Here is a 19,525-nt window from a genome sequence, read left to right as displayed (position 1 = left end):
CGGGTGACGTGGACGAGTACTCACCAGGGCAAAGGAAGCCTGAGAGACAAAAGTTGCCATACAGGCAGACTCGCTGCTGCCCAACATGTCCTTTGGCATGTGTTTTCCAGCCGCACTCCACATGAGGCTCTGCGCTTTATCACTGCTCTAACCCTAACCCTATTCCTAACCCTCACCCTAGCAAATCGGGTGACGTGGACGAGTACTGAAAAGGGCAAAGGAAGCCTGAGAGACAAAACTTGCCGTACAGGCAGACTCTCTGTTGCCCCGCATGTCCTTTGGCATGTGCTTTGCAGCCCCACTCCACATGGGGCTCTGCGCTTTATCACTGCTCTAACCCTAACCCTAAACCTAACCCTAACCCAGCAAAGCGGGTGACGTGGACGAGTACTCACCAGGGCAAAGGAAGCCTGAGAGACAAAATTTGCCGTACAGGCAGACTCTCTGTTACCCCGCATGTCCTTTGGCATGTGTTTTCCAGCCCCACTCCACATGGGGCTCTGCGCTTTATCACTGCTCTAACCCTAACCCTAACCCTAACCCTAACCCTAACCCAGCAAAGTGGGTGACGTGGACGAGTACTCAAAAGGGCAAAGGAAGCCTGAGAGACAAAACTTGCCGTACAGGCAGACTCTCTGTTGCCCCGCATGTCCTTTGGCATTTGCTTTGCAGCCCCACTCCACATGGGGCTCTGCGCTTTATCACTGCTCTAACCCTAACCCTAACCGTAACCCTAACCCTAGCAAAGCGGGTGACGTGGACGAGTACTCACCAGGGCACAGGTAGCCTGAGAGACAAAAGTTGCCATACAGGCAGACTCGCTGCTGCCCAGCATGTCCTTTGGCATGTGTTTTCCAGCCCCACTCCACATGGGGCTCTGCGCTTTATCACTGCTCTAACCCTAACCCTAACCCTAACCCTAACCCAGCAAAGCGGGTGACGTGGACGAGTACTCACGAGGGCAAAGGAAGCCTGAGAGACAAAACTTGCCGTACAGGCAGACTCTCTGTTGCCCCGCATGTCCTTTGGCATTTGCTTTGCAGCCCCACTCCACATGGGGCTCTGCGCTTTATCACTGCTCTAACCCTAACCCTAACCCTAACCCTAACCCAGCAAAGCGGGTGACGTGGACGAGTACTCACGAGGGCAAAGGAAGCCTGAGAGACAAAACTTGCCGTACAGGCAGACTCTCTGTTGCCCCGCATGTCCTTTGGCATTTGCTTTGCAGCCCCACTCCACATGGGGCTCTGCGCTTCATCACTGCTCTAACCCTAACCCTAACCCTAACCCAGCAAAGCGGGTGACGTGGACGAGTACTCACCAGGGCAAAGGAAGCCTGAGAGACAAAAGTTGCCGTACAGGCAGACTCTCTGTTGCCCCGCATGTCCTTTGGCATGTGCTTTGCAGCCCCACTCCACATGGGGCTCTGTGCTTTATCACTGCTCTAACCCTAACCCTAACCCTAACCCTAGCAAAGCGGGTGACATGGACGAGTACTCACCAGGGCAAAGGAAGCCTGAGAGACAAAAGTTGCCGTACAGGCAGACTCTCTCTTGCCCTGCATGTCCTTTGGCATGTGTTTTCCAGCGACAATCCACATGGGGCTCTGTGCGTTATCACTTCTATAACCCTAACCCTATTCGTAACCCTCACCCTAGCAAAGCGGGTGACGTGGACGAGTACTCACCAGGGCAAAGGAAGCCTGAGAGACAAAACTTGCCGTACAGGCAGACTCTCTGTTGCCCCGCATGTCCTTTGGCATTTGCTTTGCAGCCCCACTCCACATGGGGCTCTGCGCTTTATCACTGCTCTAACCCTAACCCTAACCCTAACCCAGCAAAGCGGGTGACGTGGACGAGTACTCACCAGGGCAAAGGAAGCCTGAGAGACAAAAGTTGCCGTACAGGCAGACTCTCTGTTGACCCGCATGTCCTTTGGCATGTGTTTTCCAGCCACAATCCACATGGGGCTCTGTGCGTTATCACTGCTATAACCCTAACCCTAACCCACACCCTAGCAAAGCGGGTGACGTGGACGAGTACTCACCAGGGCACAGGAAGCCTGAGAGACAAAAGTTGCCGTACAGGCAGACTCGCTGCTGCCCAGCATGTCCTTTGGCATGTGTTTTCCAGCCACACTCCACATGAGGCTCTGCGCTTTATCACTGCTCTAACCCTAACCCTATTCCTAACCCTCACCCTAGCAAAGCGGGTGACGTGGACGAGTACTCACCAGGGCAAAGGAAGCCTGAGAGACAAAACTTGCCGTACAGGCAGACTCTCTGTTGCCCCGCATGTCCTTTGGCATTTGCTTTGCAGCCCCACTCCACATGGGGCTCTGCGCTTTATCACTGCTCTAACCCTAACCCTAACCCTAACCCTAACCCAGCAAAGCGGGTGACGTGGACGAGTACTCACGAGGGCAAAGGAAGCCTGAGAGACAAAAGTTGCCGTACAGGCAGACTCTCTGTTGCCCCGCATGTCCTTTGGCATTTGCTTTGCAGCCCCACTCCACATGGGGCTCTGCGCTTCATCACTGCTCTAACCCTAACCCTAACCCTAACCCAGCAAAGCGGGTGACGTGGACGAGTACTCACCAGGGCAAAGGAAGCCTGAGAGACAAAAGTTGCCGTACAGGCAGACTCTCTGTTGCCCCGCATGTCCTTTGGCATGTGCTTTGCAGCCCCACTCCACATGGGGCTCTGTGCTTTATCACTGCTCTAACCCTAACCCTAACCCTAACCCTAGCAAAGCGGGTGACATGGACGAGTACTCACCAGGGCAAAGGAAGCCTGAGAGACAAAAGTTGCCGTACAGGCAGACTCTCTCTTGCCCTGCATGTCCTTTGGCATGTGTTTTCCAGCGACAATCCACATGGGGCTCTGTGCGTTATCACTTCTATAACCCTAACCCTATTCGTAACCCTCACCCTAGCAAAGCGGGTGACGTGGACGAGTACTCACCAGGGCAAAGGAAGCCTGAGAGACAAAAGTTGCCGTACAGGCAGACTCTCTGTTGCCCCGCATGTCCTTTGGCATGTGCTTTGCAGCCCCACTCCACATGGGGCTCTGCGCTTTATCACTGCTCTAACCCTAACCCTAACCCTAACCCTAACCCAGCAAAGCGGGTGACGTGGGCGAGTACTCACCAGGGCAAAGGAAGCCTGAGAGACAAAACTTGCCGTACAGGCAGACTCTCTGTTGCCCCGCATGTCCTTTGGCATTTGCTTTGCAGCCCCACTCCACATGGGGCTCTGCGCTTTATCACTGCTCTAACCCTAACCCTAACCCTAACCCAGCAAAGCGGGTGACGTGGACGAGTACTCACCAGGGCAAAGGAAGCCTGAGAGACAAAAGTTGCCGTACAGGCAGACTCTCTGTTGCCCCGCATGTCCTTTGGCATGTGTTTTCCAGCCACAATCCACATGGGGCTCTGTGCGTTATCACTGCTATAACCCTAACCCTAACCCACACCCTAGCAAAGCGGGTGACGTGGACGAGTACTCACCAGGGCACAGGAAGCCTGAGAGACAAAAGTTGCCGTACAGGCAGACTCGCTGCTGCCCAGCATGTCCTTTGGCATGTGTTTTCCAGCCACACTCCACATGAGGCTCTGCGCTTTATCACTGCTCTAACCCTAACCCTATTCCTAACCCTCACCCTAGCAAAGCGGGTGACGTGGACGAGTACTCACCAGGGCAAAGGAAGCCTGAGAGACAAAACTTGCCGTACAGGCAGACTCTCTGTTGCCCCGCATGTCCTTTGGCATTTGCTTTGCAGCCCCACTCCACATGGGGCTCTGCGCTTTATCACTGCTCTAACCCTAACCCTAACCCTAACCCTAACCCAGCAAAGCGGGTGACGTGGACGAGTACTCACGAGGGCAAAGGAAGCCTGAGAGACAAAACTTGCCGTACAGGCAGACTCTCTGTTGCCCCGCATGTCCTTTGGCATTTGCTTTGCAGCCCCACTCCACATGGGGCTCTGCGCTTCATCACTGCTCTAACCCTAACCCTAACCCTAACCCAGCAAAGCGGGTGACGTGGACGAGTACTCACCAGGGCAAAGGAAGCCTGAGAGACAAAAGTTGCCGTACAGGCAGACTCTCTGTTGCCCCGCATGTCCTTTGGCATGTGCTTTGCAGCCCCACTCCACATGGGGCTCTGTGCTTTATCACTGCTCTAACCCTAACCCTAACCCTAACCCTAGCAAAGCGGGTGACATGGACGAGTACTCACCAGGGCAAAGGAAGCCTGAGAGACAAAAGTTGCCGTACAGGCAGACTCTCTCTTGCCCTGCATGTCCTTTGGCATGTGTTTTCCAGCGACAATCCACATGGGGCTCTGTGCGTTATCACTTCTATAACCCTAACCCTATTCGTAACCCTCACCCTAGCAAAGCGGGTGACGTGGACGAGTACTCACCAGGGCAAAGGAAGCCTGAGAGACAAAAGTTGCCGTACAGGCAGACTCTCTGTTGCCCCGCATGTCCTTTGGCATGTGCTTTGCAGCCCCACTCCACATGGGGCTCTGCGCTTTATCACTGCTCTAACCCTAACCCTAACCCTAACCCTAACCCAGCAAAGCGGGTGACGTGGGCGAGTACTCACCAGGGCAAAGGAAGCCTGAGAGACAAAACTTGCCGTACAGGCAGACTCTCTGTTGCCCCGCATGTCCTTTGGCATTTGCTTTGCAGCCCCACTCCACATGGGGCTCTGCGCTTTATCACTGCTCTAACCCTAACCCTAACCCTAACCCAGCAAAGCGGGTGACGTGGACGAGTACTCACCAGGGCAAAGGAAGCCTGAGAGACAAAAGTTGCCGTACAGGCAGACTCTCTGTTGCCCCGCATGTCCTTTGGCATGTGTTTTCCAGCCACAATCCACATGGGGCTCTGTGCGTTATCACTGCTATAACCCTAACCCTAACCCACACCCTAGCAAAGCGGGTGACGTGGACGAGTACTCACCAGGGCACAGGAAGCCTGAGAGACAAAAGTTGCCGTACAGGCAGACTCGCTGCTGCCCAGCATGTCCTTTGGCATGTGTTTTCCAGCCACACTCCACATGAGGCTCTGCGCTTTATCACTGCTCTAACCCTAACCCTATTCCTAACCCTCACCCTAGCAAAGCGGGTGACGTGGACGAGTACTCACCAGGGCAAAGGAAGCCTGAGAGACAAAACTTGCCGTACAGGCAGACTCTCTGTTGCCCCGCATGTCCTTTGGCATGTGCTTTGCAGCCCCACTCCACATGGGGCTCTGCGCTTTATCACTGCTCTAACCCTAACCCTAACCCTAACCCTAACCCTAGCAAAGCGGGTGACGTGGACGAGTACTCACCAGGGCAAAGGAAGCCTGAGAGACAAAAGTTGCCGTACAGGCAGACTCTCTGTTGCCCCGCATGTCCTTTGGCATGTGTTTTCCAGCGCCATCAACATGAGGCTCTGCGCTTTATCACTTCTCTAACTCTAACCCTAACCCTAACCCTAACCCTCACCCTAGCAAAGCGGGTGACGTGGACGAGTACTCACCAGGGCAAAGGAAGCCTGAGAGACAAAAGTTGCCATACAGGCAGACTCGCTGCTGCCCAACATGTCCTTTGGCATGTGTTTTCCAGCCGCACTCCACATGAGGCTCTGCGCTTTATCACTGCTCTAACCCTAACCCTATTCCTAACCCTCACCCTAGCAAATCGGGTGACGTGGACGAGTACTCAAAAGGGCAAAGGAAGCCTGAGAGACAAAACTTGCCGTACAGGCAGACTCTCTGTTGCCCCGCATGTCCTTTGGCATGTGCTTTGCAGCCCCACTCCACATGGGGCTCTGCGCTTTATCACTGCTCTAACCCTAACCCTAAACCTAACCCTAACCCAGCAAAGCGGGTGACGTGGACGAGTCCTCAGCAGGGCAAAGGAAGCCTGAGAGACAAAACTTGCCGTACAGGCAGACTCTCTGTTACCCCGCATGTCCTTTGGCATGTGTTTTCCAGCCGCACTCCACATGGGGCTCTGCGCTTTATCACTGCTCTAACCCTAACCCTAACCCTAACCCTAACCCTAACCCAGCAAAGCGGGTGACGTGGACGAGTACTCAGCAGGGCAAAGGAAGCCTGAGAGACAAAACTTGCCGTACAGGCAGACTCTCTGTTGCCCCGCATGTCCTTTGGCATGTGCTTTGCAGCCCCACTCCACATGGGGCTCTGCGCTTTATCACTGCTCTAACCCTAACCCTAACCCTAGCAAAGCGGGTGACATGGACGAATACTCACCAGGGCAAAGGAAGCCTGAGAGACAAAAGTTGCCGTACAGGCAGACTCTCTGTTACCCCGCATGTCCTTTGGCATGTGTTTTCCAGCCACAATCCACATGGGGCTCTGCGCTTTATCACTGCTCTAACCCTAACCCTAACCCTAACCCAGCAAAGTGGGTGACGTGGACGAGTACTCAAAAGGGCAAAGGAAGCCTGAGAGACAAAACTTGCCGTACAGGCAGACTCTCTGTTGCCCCGCATGTCCTTTGGCATTTGCTTTGCAGCCCCACTCCACATGGGGCTCTGCGCTTTATCACTGCTCTAACCCTAACCCTAACCCTAACCCTAACCCTAACCCTAGCAAAGCGGGTGACGTGGACGAGTACTCACCAGGGCACAGGTAGCCTGAGAGACAAAAGTTGCCATACAGGCAGACTCGCTGCTGCCCAGCATGTCCTTTGGCATGTGTTTTCCAGCCGCACTCCACATGAGGCTCTGCGCTTTATCACTGCTCTAACCCTAACCCTATTCCTAACCCTCAACCTAGCAAAGCGGGTGACGTGGACGAGTACTCACCAGGGCAAAGGAAGCCTGAGAGACAAAAGTTGCCGTACAGGCAGACTCTCTGTTGCCCCGCATGTCCTTTGGCATGTGCTTTGCAGCCCCACTCCACATGGGGCTCTGTGCTTTATCACTGCTCTAACCCTAACCCTAACCCTAACCCTAGCAAAGCGGGTGACATGGACGAGTACTCACCAGGGCAAAGGAAGCCTGAGAGACAAAAGTTGCCGTACAGGCAGACTCTCTGTTGCCCCGCATGTCCTTTGGCATGTGTTTTCCAGCCACAATCCACATGGGGCTCTGTGCGTTATCACTGCTCTAACCCTAACCCTATTCGTAACCCTCACCCTAGCAAAGCGGGTGACGTGGACGAGTACTCACCAGGGCAAAGGAAGCCTGAGAGACAAAAGTTGCCGTACAGGCAGACTCTCTGTTGCCCCGCATGTCCTTTGGCATGTGCTTTGCAGCCCCACTCCACATGGGGCTCTGCGCTTTATCACTGCTCTAACCCTAACCCTAAACCTAACCCTAACCCAGCAAAGCGGGTGACGTGGACGAGTACTCACGAGGGCAAAGGAAGCCTGAGAGACAAAACTTGCCGTACAGGCAGACTCTCTGTTGCCCCGCATGTCCTTTGGCATTTGCTTTGCAGCCCCACTCCACATGGGGCTCTGCGCTTCATCACTGCTCTAACCCTAACCCTAACCCTAACCCAGCAAAGCGGGTGACGTGGACGAGTACTCACCAGGGCAAAGGAAGCCTGAGAGACAAAACTTGCCGTACAGGCAGACTCTCTGTTGCCCCGCATGTCCTTTGGCATGTGCTTTGCAGCCCCACTCCACATGGGGCTCTGTGCTTTATCACTGCTCTAACCCTAACCCTAACCCTAACCCTAACCCTAGCAAAGCGGGTGACATGGACGAGTACTCACCAGGGCAAAGGAAGCCTGAGAGACAAAAGTTGCCGTACAGGCAGACTCTCTCTTGCCCTGCATGTCCCTTGGCATGTGTTTTCCAGCGACAATCCACATGGGGCTCTGTGCGTTATCACTTCTATAACCCTAACCCTATTCGTAACCCTCACCCTAGCAAAGCGGGTGACGTGGACGAGTACTCACCAGGGCAAAGGAAGCCTGAGAGACAAAAGTTGCCGTACAGGCAGACTCTCTGTTGCCCCGCATGTCCTTTGGCATGTGCTTTGCAGCCCCACTCCACATGGGGCTCTGCGCTTTATCACTGCTCTAACCCTAACCCTAACCCTAACCCTAACCCTAACCCAGCAAAGCGGGTGACGTGGACGAGTACTCACCAGGGCAAAGGAAGCCTGAGAGACAAAACTTGCCGTACAGGCAGACTCTCTGTTGCCCCGCATGTCCTTTGGCATTTGCTTTGCAGCCCCACTCCACATGGGGCTCTGCGCTTTATCACTGCTCTAACCCTAACCCTAACCCTAACCCAGCAAAGCGGGTGAGGTGGACGAGTACTCACCAGGGCAAAGGAAGCCTGAGAGACAAAAGTTGCCGTACAGGCAGACTCTCTCTTGCCCCGCATGTCCTTTGGCATGTGTTTTCCAGCGCCATCAACATGAGGCTCTGCGCTTTATCACTTCTCTAACTCTAACCCTAACCCTAACCCTAATCCTCACCCTAGCAAAGCGGGTGACATGGACGAGTACTCACCAGGGCAAAGGAAGCCTGAGAGACAAAAGTTGCCGTATAGGCAGACTCTCTCTTGCCCCGCATGTCCTTTGGCATGTGTTTTCCAGCCACAATCCACATGGGGCTCTGCGCTTTATCACTGCTCTAAACCTAACCCTAACCCTAACCCAGCAAAGCGGGTGACGTGGACGAGTACTCAAAAGGGCAAAGGAAGCCTGAGAGACAAAACTTGCCGTACAGGCAGACTCTCTGTTGCCCCGCATGTCCTTTGGCATTTGCTTTGCAGCCCCACTCCACATGGGGCTCTGCGCTTTATCACTGCTCTAACCCTAACCCTAACCCTAACCCTAACCCTAGCAAAGCGGGTGACATGGACGAGTACTCACCAGGGCAAAGGAAGCCTGAGAGACAAAACTTGCCGTACAGGCAGACTCTCTGTTGCCCCGCATGTCCTTTGGCATGTGCTTTGCAGCCCCACTCCACATGGGGCTCTGCGCTTCATCACTGCTCTAACCCTAACCCTAACCCTAACCCAGCAAAGTGGGTGACGTGGACGAGTACTCACCAGGGCACAGGAAGCCTGAGAGACAAAAGTTGCCGTACAGGCAGACTCTCTGTTGCCCCGCATGTCCTTTGGCATGTGTTTTCCAGCCACAATCCACATGGGGCTCTGTGCGTTATCACTGCTCTAACCCTAACCCTATTCGTAACCCTCACCCTAGCAAAGCGGGTGACGTGGACGAGTACTCACCAGGGCAAAGGAAGCCTGAGAGACAAAAGTTGCCGTACAGGCAGACTCTCTGTTGCCCCGCATGTCCTTTGGCATGTGCTTTGCAGCCCCACTCCACATGGGGCTCTGCGCTTTATCACTGCTCTAACCCTAACCCTAACCCACACCCTAGCAATGCGGGTGACATGGACGAGTACTCACCAGGGCAAAGGAAGCCTGAGAGACAAAAGTTGCCGTACAGGCAGACTCTCTGTTGCCCCGCATGTCCTTTGGCATGTGTTTTCCAGCCACAATCCACATGGGGCTCTGTGCGTTATCACTGCTCTAACCCTAACCCTATTCGTAACCCTCACCCTAGCAAAGCGGGTGACGTGGACGAGTACTCACCAGGGCAAAGGAAGCCTGAGAGACAAAACTTGCCGTACAGGCAGACTCTCTGTTGCCCCGCATGTCCTTTGGCATGTGTTTTCCAGCCACAATCCACATGGGGCTCTGTGCGTTATCACTGCTATAACCCTAACCCTAACCCACACCCTAGCAAAGCGGGTGACGTGGACGCGTACTCACCAGGGCAAAGGAAGCCTGAGAGACAAAAGTTGCCATACAGGCAGACTCGCTGCTGCCCAGCATGTCCTTTGGCATGTGTTTTCCAGCCGCACTCCACATGAGGCTCTGCGCTTTATCACTGCTCTAACCCTAACCCTATTCCTAACCCTCACCCTAGCAAAGCGGGTGACGTGGACGAGTACTCAAAAGGGTAAAGGAAGCCTGAGAGACAAAACTTGCCGTACAGGCAGACTCTCTGTTGCCCCGCATGTCCTTTGGCATGTGCTTTGCAGCCCCACTCCACATGGGGCTCTGTGCTTTATCACTGCTCTAACCCTAACCCTAACCCTAACCCTAACCCTAGCAAAGCGGGTGACATGGACGAGTACTCACCAGGGCAAAGGAAGCCTGAGAGACAAAAGTTGCCGTACAGGCAGACTCTCTGTTGCCCCGCATGTCCTTTGGCATGTGCTTTGCAGCCCCACTCCACATGGGGCTCTGCGCTTTATCACTGCTCTAACCCTAACCCTAGTTAAAGTGGTGACATGGACCTTGTACCTTTAGGCCAATGGAGGACTGCGAGACAAAATTTGCTGTATGGGCAGACATATTATTGTCCGACATGTCCCTTTGCATGTGCTTTGCAGCCGCACTCCACACGGGGCTCTGCGCTTTATCACTGCTGTAACCCTAACCCTAACACTCACCCTAGCAAAGCGGATGACGTGCAGAAGTACTCACCTGGGAAATGGAGGCCTGAGAGACAAAGTACGGCACTGTATGGCAACTTTTGTCTCTCAGGCTTCCTTTGCCCAGGTGAGTACTCGTCCATGTAACCCGCTTTGCTAGGTGAGGGTTAGGGTTAGGGTTAGAGCAGTGATAAAGCGCAGAGCCCCATGTCGATTGAAGCTGGAAAACACATGCCAAAGGACATGCGGGGCAACAGAGAGTCTGCCTGTACGGCAAGTTTTGTCTCTCAGGCTTCCTTTGCCCTGGTGAGTACTCGTCCACGTCACCCACTTTGCTAGGGTGAGGGTTAGGGTTAGGGTTAGGCTTAGAGCAGTGATAAAGTGCCGAGCCTCATGTGGAGGGTGGCTGGAAAACACATGCCAAAGGACATGCGGGGCAACAGAGAGTCTGCCTGTACGGCAACTTTTGTCTCTCAGGCTTCCTTTGACCTGGTGAGTACTCGTCCACGTCACCCGCTTTGCGACGGTGAGGGTTAGGGTTAGGGTTAGAGCAGTGATAAAGCGCGGAGCCCCACGTGGAGTGTGGCTGCAAAGCGCATGCAAAGGGACATGTGGGACAACAATATGTCTGCACGTACAGCAACGTTTGTCTCGCAGTCCTCCATTGGCCTAAAGGGACAAAGTCCACGTCACCACCTTAACTCGGGTTAGGGTTAGAGCAGTGATAAAGCGCAGAGCCCCATGTGGAGTGCGGCTGCAAAGCACATGCAAAGGGACCTGTGGGACAACAATATGTCTGCCCATACAGCAACGTTTGTCTCACAGTCCTCCATTGGCCTAAAGGGACAAGGTCCACGTCACCACTTTAACTAGGGTTAGGGTTAGAGCAGTGATAAAGCACAGAGCCCCGTGTGGAGTGCGGATGGAAAACACATGCCAAAGGACATGCGGGGCAACAGAGAGTCTGCCTGTATGGCAACTTTTGTCTCTCAGGCTTCCTTTGCCCTGGTGAGTACTCGTCCACGTCACCCGCTTTGCGACGGTGAGTGTTAGGGTTAGGGTTAGAGCAGTGATAAAGCGCGGAGCCCGACGTGGAGCGCGGCTGCAAAGCGCATGCAAAGGGACATGTGGGACAACAATATGTCTGCACGTACAGCAACGTTTGTCTCACAGTCCTCCATTGGCCTAAAGGGACAAAGTCCACGTCACCACCTTAACTCGGGTTAGGGTTAGAGCAGTGATAATGCGCGGAGCCCCATGTGGATTGCGGCTGGAAAACACATGCCAAAGGACATGTGGGGCAACAGAGAGTCTTCCTGTACGGCAACTTCTGTCTCTCAGGCTTCCTTTGCCCTGGTGAGTACTCGTCCATGTCACCCGCTTTGCTAGGGTGAGGGTTACGGTTAGGGTTAGAGCAGTGATAAAGCGCAGAGCCCCATGCGGAGTGCGGCTGCAAAGCACATGCAAAGGGACATGTAGGACAACAATATGTCTGCCCATACAGCAACTTTTGTCTCGCAGTCTTCCATTGGCCTAAAGGGACAAGGTCCACCTCACCAGTTTAGCAAGGGTGAGGGTTAGAACAGTGATAAAGCACAGTGTCCCATGTTGATTGTGCCTGGAAAACACATGCCAAAGGACATGCGGGGCAACAGAGAGTCTTCCTGTACGGCTACTTTTGTCTCTCAGGCTTCCTTTGCCCTGGTGAGTACTCGTCCACGTCACCCGCTTTGCTATTGTGAGAGTTAGACTTAGGGTTAGGGTTAGGGTTAGAGCAGTGATAAAGCGCACAGCCTCATGTGGAGTGCGGCTGGAAAACACATGCCAAAGCACACGCTGGGCAACAGAGAGTCTGCCCGTACAGCAACTTTTGTCTCTCAGGCTTCCTTTGCCCTGGTGAGTTCTCGTCCACGTCACCCGCTTTACTAGTGTGAGGGTTAGCGTTAGGGTTAGAGCAGTGATAAAGCGCAGAGCCCCATGTGGAGTGCGGCTTCAAAGCACATGCAAAGGGACATGTGGGACAACAATATGTCTGCCCATACAGGAACTTTTGTCTCGCAGTCCTCCATTGGCCTAAAGGGACAAGGTCCACGTCACCACTTTAACTAGGCTTAGGGTTAGAGCAGTGATAAAGCGCAGACCCTCATGTGGAGTGCGGCTGGAAAACACATGCCAAAGGACATGCGGGGCAACAGAGAGTCTGCCTGTATGGCAACTTTTGTCTCTCAGGTTTCTTTGCCCTGTTGAGTACTCGTCCACGTCACCCGCTTTGCTAGGGTGAGGGTTAGGGTTAGGGTTAGAGCAGTGATAAAGCGCAGAGCCTCATGTGGTGCGCGGCTGGAAAACACATGCCAAAGGACATGCGGGGCAACAGAGAGTCTGCCTGTACGGCAACTTTTGTCTCTCAGGCTTCCTTTGCCCTGGTGAGTACTCGTCCACGTCACCCGCTTTGCTAGGGTGAGGGTTAGGGTTAGAGCAGCGATAAAGCGCGGAGCCCCACGTGGAGTGTGGCTGCAAAGCGCATTCAAAGGGACATGTGGGACAACAATATGTCTGCACGTACAGCAACGTTTCTCTCGCAGTCCTCCATTGGCCTAAAGGGACAAAGTCCACGTCACCACCGTAACTCGGGTTAGGGTTAGAACAGTGATAAAGCGCGGAGCCCCATTTTGATTGCGGCTGGAAAACATATGCCAAAGGACATGCGGGGCAACAGAGAGTCTTCCTGTACGGCAACTTTTGTCTCTCAGGCTTCCTTTGCCCTGGTGAGTACTCGTGTTTTTCACTGCTGTAACCCTAACCCTCACCCTAGCAAAGCGAGTGACGTGGACGAGTACTCACCAGGGCAAAGGAAGCCTGAGAGACAAAAGTTGCCGTACAGGCAGACTCTCTCTTGCCCCGCATGTCCTTTGGCATGTGTTTTCCAGCCGCAATCCACATGGGGCTCTGCGCTTTATCACTGCTCTAACCCTAACCCTAGTGTATGTGGTGACGTGGACCTTTTCCCTTTAGGCCAAAGGAGGACCGCGAGACAAAAGTTGCTGTATGGGCAGACATATTGTTGTCCCACATGTCCCTTTGCATGTAATTTGCAGCCGCACTCCACATGGGGTTCTGCGCTTTATCACTGCTCTAACCCTAACCCTAACCCTCACCGTCACCCTAGCAAAGCGGGTGACGTGGACGAGTACTCCCCAGGGCAAAGGAAGCCTGAGAGACAAAAGTTGCCGTACAGGCAGACTCTCTGTTGCCCCGCATGTACTTTGGCATGTGTTTTCCAGGCGCACTCCACATGGGGCTGTGCGCTTTATCACTGCTCTAACCCTAACCCTAACCCTAACCCTAACCCTAGCAAAGAGAGCGAGCTACACGAGTACTCATCAGGGGAAGGGAAGCCGGAGTGACAGAAGTTACCATATGGGCAGGCTTCCTACTGTCCCATGTTTCCTGTCACATGTCCTTTGCAGCCACACTCTCTATGGGGCAATGTGCTTTATCAGTGCTCAAGCCCTAACCCTAGGAAAGAGATTTTAGTGGACGAGGACTCATCAGGGCAAAGGAAGATTGACAGACAAAAGCTGTCATATGGGTAGTTTGCTGTTGGTTGCCTTTTGCATGACCTTTGCAACCACTTTCCCTATGAGGCTCTGCGCTTTATCACTGCTCTAACCCTAACCCTCACCCTAGGAAAGGATGTGACGTGGCCGAGGCCTCATCAGGTCAAAGGCACACTGAGAGACCAAAGTTGCCATCCCAGTAGCCTCGCTGTTGCCCCGCATGTCCTTTGGCAAGTGCTTTGCAGCCTCACTCCACCTGGGGCTCTGTGCTTTATCATTATCTAACCCTAAGTATACTAAAGGGGCTAAAATGTACAGTGCCCCTTTAGGCCAATGGAAGCCTGGGAGACAAAACTTGCTGTACAGGCAGGCTTAGTACCGCCCCGCATGGCGTTTAGCATGTGCTTTACAGCCGCACTCCACATGGGGCTCTGCGCTTTATCACTGCTCTAACCCTAACCCTAACCCTCACCTTAGCAAAGCAGGTGATGTGGACGAGTACTCACCAGGGCAAAGGAAGCCTGAGAGACAAAACTTGCCGTACAGGCAGACTCTCTGTTGCCCCGCATGTCCTTTGGCATGTGTTTTCCATCCGCACTCCACATGGGGCTCTGTGCTTTATCACTGCTCTAACCCTAACCCTAATTAAAGTGGTGACGTGGACCTTGTCCCTTTAGGCCAATGGAGGACTGCGAGACAAAAGTTGCTGTATGGGCAGACATATTGTTGTCCCACAGGTCCCTTTGGATGTGTTTGCAGCCGCACTCCACATGGGCTCTGCGCTTTATCACTGCTCTAACCCTAACCCTATTCCTAACCCTAGCAAAGCGGGTGACGTGGACGAGTACTCACCAGGGCAAAGAAAGCATGAGAGACAAAAGTTGCCGTACAGGCAGACTCTCTGTTGTCCCACATGTCCCTTTGCATTTGTTTTCCAGCCGCACTCCACATAAGGCTCTGCGCTTTATCACTGCTCTAACCCTAACCCTAACCCTAACCCTCACCCTAGCAAAGCGAGTGACATGGACGAGTACTCACCAGGGCAAAAGAAGCCTGAGAGACAAAAGTTGCTGTACAGGCAGACTCTCTGTTGCCCCGCATGTCCTTTGGCATGTGTTTTCCAGCCACAATCAACATGGTGCTCTGTGCTTTATCACTGCTCAAACCCTAAGCCTAGTTAAAGTGGTGATGTGGACCTTGTCCCTTTAGGCCAATGGAGGACTGCGAGACAAAAGTTGCTGTATGGGCAGACATATTGTTGTCCCACATGTCCTTTTGCATGTGCTTTATAGCTGCATTCCATATGGGGCTCTGTGCTTTTATCACTGCTCTAACCCTATCCCTAGCAAATGGGACAAAATTAATGATGTCTCTTTTGGCCAGGGGAAGACTGGGAGACAAAGGTCGCTGTTTGCATAGACTTGCTGTTGCCCTGCATGTCCATTGGCAAGTGTTTTGCTGCCATACTCCACATGGGACTATGCACTTTTTCACTGCTCTAACCCCAACCCTAACCCCAACCCTACGAAAGCGAGTGACGTGCCTCAGGACACACCAGGGAAAAGAAAGGCTAAGAGACAACACTTGCTCTTGCCCCGCATGTCCTTTTAGATATCATTGGCAGCCACACTGCACAAGGGGCTCTGCGCTTCATGACTGCTTTAACCCCAACCATCAGAAAGGGGCTGACATGGTCCAGGTACACTCAGGTCAATGGAAAATAGAAGTTAAGGCATAGCATCTAATACCTTGAAAATACATTGTAACATCTTTCCACATTGGCTTTCACATTTTACTGTTACTGCAAAAACATGGAGGATAGGTGTAAGTAAGTGACAGCTAAAACGATCACATTTTAATCACAGTCACTATCTAGGCAACAGTATAACAATCTCACAAAGTAGCATTCAGGATGTAAGAACTTAAATTTCTTATTATGCTCTTCGCCTATAAATCAAGACCAGGTTTTTCAGAAGTTTCTCCCCAGAAATACCTCTCAGGCATATTAGCAATTGAGAGGGTCATACACTGAGTTTAACTTGGGTGGCCCAGGGCATCTGGAAGAAGCTTCACATTTTCCAGGATATTGGACACAAAGTTATTTTTCAACATCTGTGTAGTAGCATCCCATTGAAGAAAAGATATGCTGTCTCCAATAATATCTGGCAAGCAGATAGGGAAGACAAAAGTGAAGCGATGATCTATTTTCCTATGCATAGCAATTCAGCATCCCATCAGATTGTATCAGAAAAGATTTGTAGATCAGACTACCATTTACATATATCAGGACTGTATCTCTAGGAAAGAAAACGTACATTTACATCTGAATACAGACTAGTTCAAGCAGGAGTAGGAAAAATTGTAGGAGAAATTGTCAGTCTTTACTATGGCTGTTGCCATTCCGTTCAAATATGATAGCTGATCAGCAATAGACTATTCTTCCAGATGACTCACAAATTCTGACAAGTGTTCACTGATAGTATATTCCACTAGTATTTTCACAAATTAAATCAGCTTTTTTCAGATAGTACCTTTCTGGATCACATTAGAATTTTTCCCCAAGCACATACAATTCAGTATATGTGTTTGATAGTCCCACAGATGAAATATTCTAGCACAAATAGACATACAGAAGAAATCTGAGCTTCAGATGACAAACTCTTAAGACTATTTATCCAAATAACTTAGTAATCATTATAGTCACAAAATCCATGATAAACTGGCACAATATGGTGGCCAAGGATGAATTAAGCTAGTAACTAATGTTGTTTAAAATGTCAGATCAAAACTCCTCTAAGATCTAGTCCTTCAGCTCTATTTCATTAGAGTTAAATTAGCAGACAGCTGAATCATTTAATGAAAATAAAACCACAACCAAGAACAAATCTAAAGGAAATAATTCTTCAGTAGGCAGTTTTATGCAAGTCTAATACAATTAATGCTACTTAAACAACATAAAACCTTTCTTTCCAATAACTGTAGAATTTTTTTAGGTAATTCACACTACCACTGTCTTTCTATAAACCTCTGAGTAGCTTTATCTGCATGTTTAGTGGAAAGTGAATTGCAACATCTGGTCTGTGATCATAAAGGACACCTTGTTTTAAAATTTGCTCATGAAGCAATACAAATAACGAGCACCTTCAAGAAAACTGAAATAAAATATTGCAGAAGTAACCATGCACAGCATAGTATTAGCTTCTTTACTTGTGTTATTCTGCAACAATTTTCCTTTGTGTTCACTGTTTCTTTTATCAAATAAGGTGACAAGAAACAATGCTGTAGTACACTTGTGATCAGAGTCAATGTGATCTTTTCCTGATATCGAATTGAAAATAAATTCTTCAGATTTATATTGGTTTACCCCTCCGCTTTAGCAGGCCATATCAGATTAAAGAATAAGGTAAATGTTTTAGTGAAGAGGTGTTCATTCTACCTTGCATCTCCCTTTCTAGCATTTCCAATATTCTTCTTCAAGAACAACAAAAACTAGAGAAATCTTAAATACATTAAATACACCAACTCACTATGTTTCCCCTTTGACTTTAGGTATCTGCAGAACAATGACAAATGCATTTGTTTGCATCATTTATATTCTGGGGACAAGGGAAGTCTTACTTTCCTGAAGAGGCATACGCCCAACAGCACATGTTGTTCAAGCCACTTGGCTTTACCTTTGACAGGCTATCATTACCTAGAGGAAGAGGGGAAGATATCAAGCTTGAATGAAGTGCCATGGAAATGACTTGCAACCTAATAAATATTCAGGGAAGGAAGGAATAATTTAAAACAAAACATATAGGACTTATGCATGTGAAAGCAACATCATTAAAACCAAGTTTCTCCAAACAACAGACAAAATTAGAATGCCAGATTGTCCACTGAAAGCCTAATATTAATAAATTCTGAATGCACTGCATTACTACATTATGAAAAGATGATATTTTCATGTTCTAAAAAGATTCTCTTAGAGTAATTACTATTTGGATGTTCAAGAATGAATGCCACACAGGTTAATAATAGGCAAGTTCTGGAATAGTTTTTTTCTCCTGCGTGGTTAAAGTAATCATTGTATGCAATCCTTATGTTTTCCTCTTGCAAACAAATCCAGGAACAAATTATCTACAGATTTTCATGAAAAATACCACCGAAAACTGAGTTTTTGAATGAAAAACAGTATGTGGAGAATAAAATTTAACTTTCCTTCTTCTGCCCTTTGATTGAGTAGACATAAAAAGAAATATAATTAAAAGCCTATTTACCAATCAAGATTGCAGTTAGTCTGTTAATGTTGCTGTGACGAACACAAAATCCTGCTCTTTTTAGGTCCTTTACTGTAATACATGAGACTGTCTGGGTCGTCAGTGATTTTTAGAATAGTAGCAAATTATATTTGAAGAAAGATAACAAAAGGGACTTGTTGGACTATTACACTGGTAAATCCCATGGAAAGATTGTGATCAACAACTAGCAGTTTATGATTTTACTGAATGTAAGGGTTTCAGTTTTTCAAGATGAAGAAAACATTTGATCAGGGGCAGTGAGAAAGAAAGCACAAAGACTACAACAGAAGGCTGTTATTCAGAAAGAAACAATGCAGCAAAAAGGAAAGGGTGTTTGGAAAGAAGAACATTTCCAGTATAGTTTCTAGAATCAAGATTTGTCAAATCCAGTTCTGATCTGCAATCTCAGCTCAGATTCACCATGGTATCTTCAGGTAGCTAAAGAAAGCATCTCTAAATTTTCCAAAAATAGCCTCCTCTTTAGTTTACCTTTCACATATGAGATCAAGTTTCTCTTCTGAGGCAAAAGGTACTCTAAGTAAAGAGCCTCTTGTGTGATGCAAAGCAGTAGCAAAAAGAAATTCAAATCAAAGTGCCCAGAACATTATTCTCATTATAATATATACAATTCCCTTCTCTGCTGGTTTTTTTCATGCTCCTATTAACTTCACTTTAATCACAGGGGCATAAAATTACTCCAGTAGAGGGGAAAAAAGAAAGTACTGTGAAGCACTGTGAACACTACTTCCATATTTTATGTCTATTTTCAGGGAGAACCATCTATGTATAATCTGAGCATGAACTTCATTAAAACCTGACAATACATGCCCACTGTTGATAACGGCCATTTTGCAGTTCCAGGTAAAGTCTAAAGAAGAAAAAGTCTATCTCAGAGAATATCTATTTCATCTTAAAAGAAGGTCCTTTGTGACATATGTGGTGACTCAGTGGCCCTTAAGCAGAGCTTACCTTGGACTTCAAAGTGCGCCAGCTGTCCAAAAGCTCCAAATGCTTTGCAGCCAGCTGGTGCAGCACCTCAGAAGTGATGTGAGTGTTAAGTCCCATCCACATATACAGAATTAAACATACTGAAGAAGAGCAGAGAATGAGATATTTGTAGTAAATTCACAGTTAATGTGGGAAACTAATCAAAATATTTTAGCCACTGCTCTGGGTCCAAAAACCAAGAATATTCAAAGATGCCAGCCCTCCCAGATGCAATCTCTGAGGAAAACAGAGGGACAACTGAGACTTAG

The sequence above is a fragment of the Tinamus guttatus genome, unplaced genomic scaffold, assembly GCF_059628265.1.
Source record: "Tinamus guttatus ecotype Peru unplaced genomic scaffold, ASM5962826v1 Tinamus_guttatus_pri_ptg000010l, whole genome shotgun sequence".
Classification (NCBI taxonomy): domain Eukaryota; kingdom Metazoa; phylum Chordata; class Aves; order Tinamiformes; family Tinamidae; genus Tinamus; species Tinamus guttatus.
Note: the sequence above shows the minus strand (reverse complement) of the source record.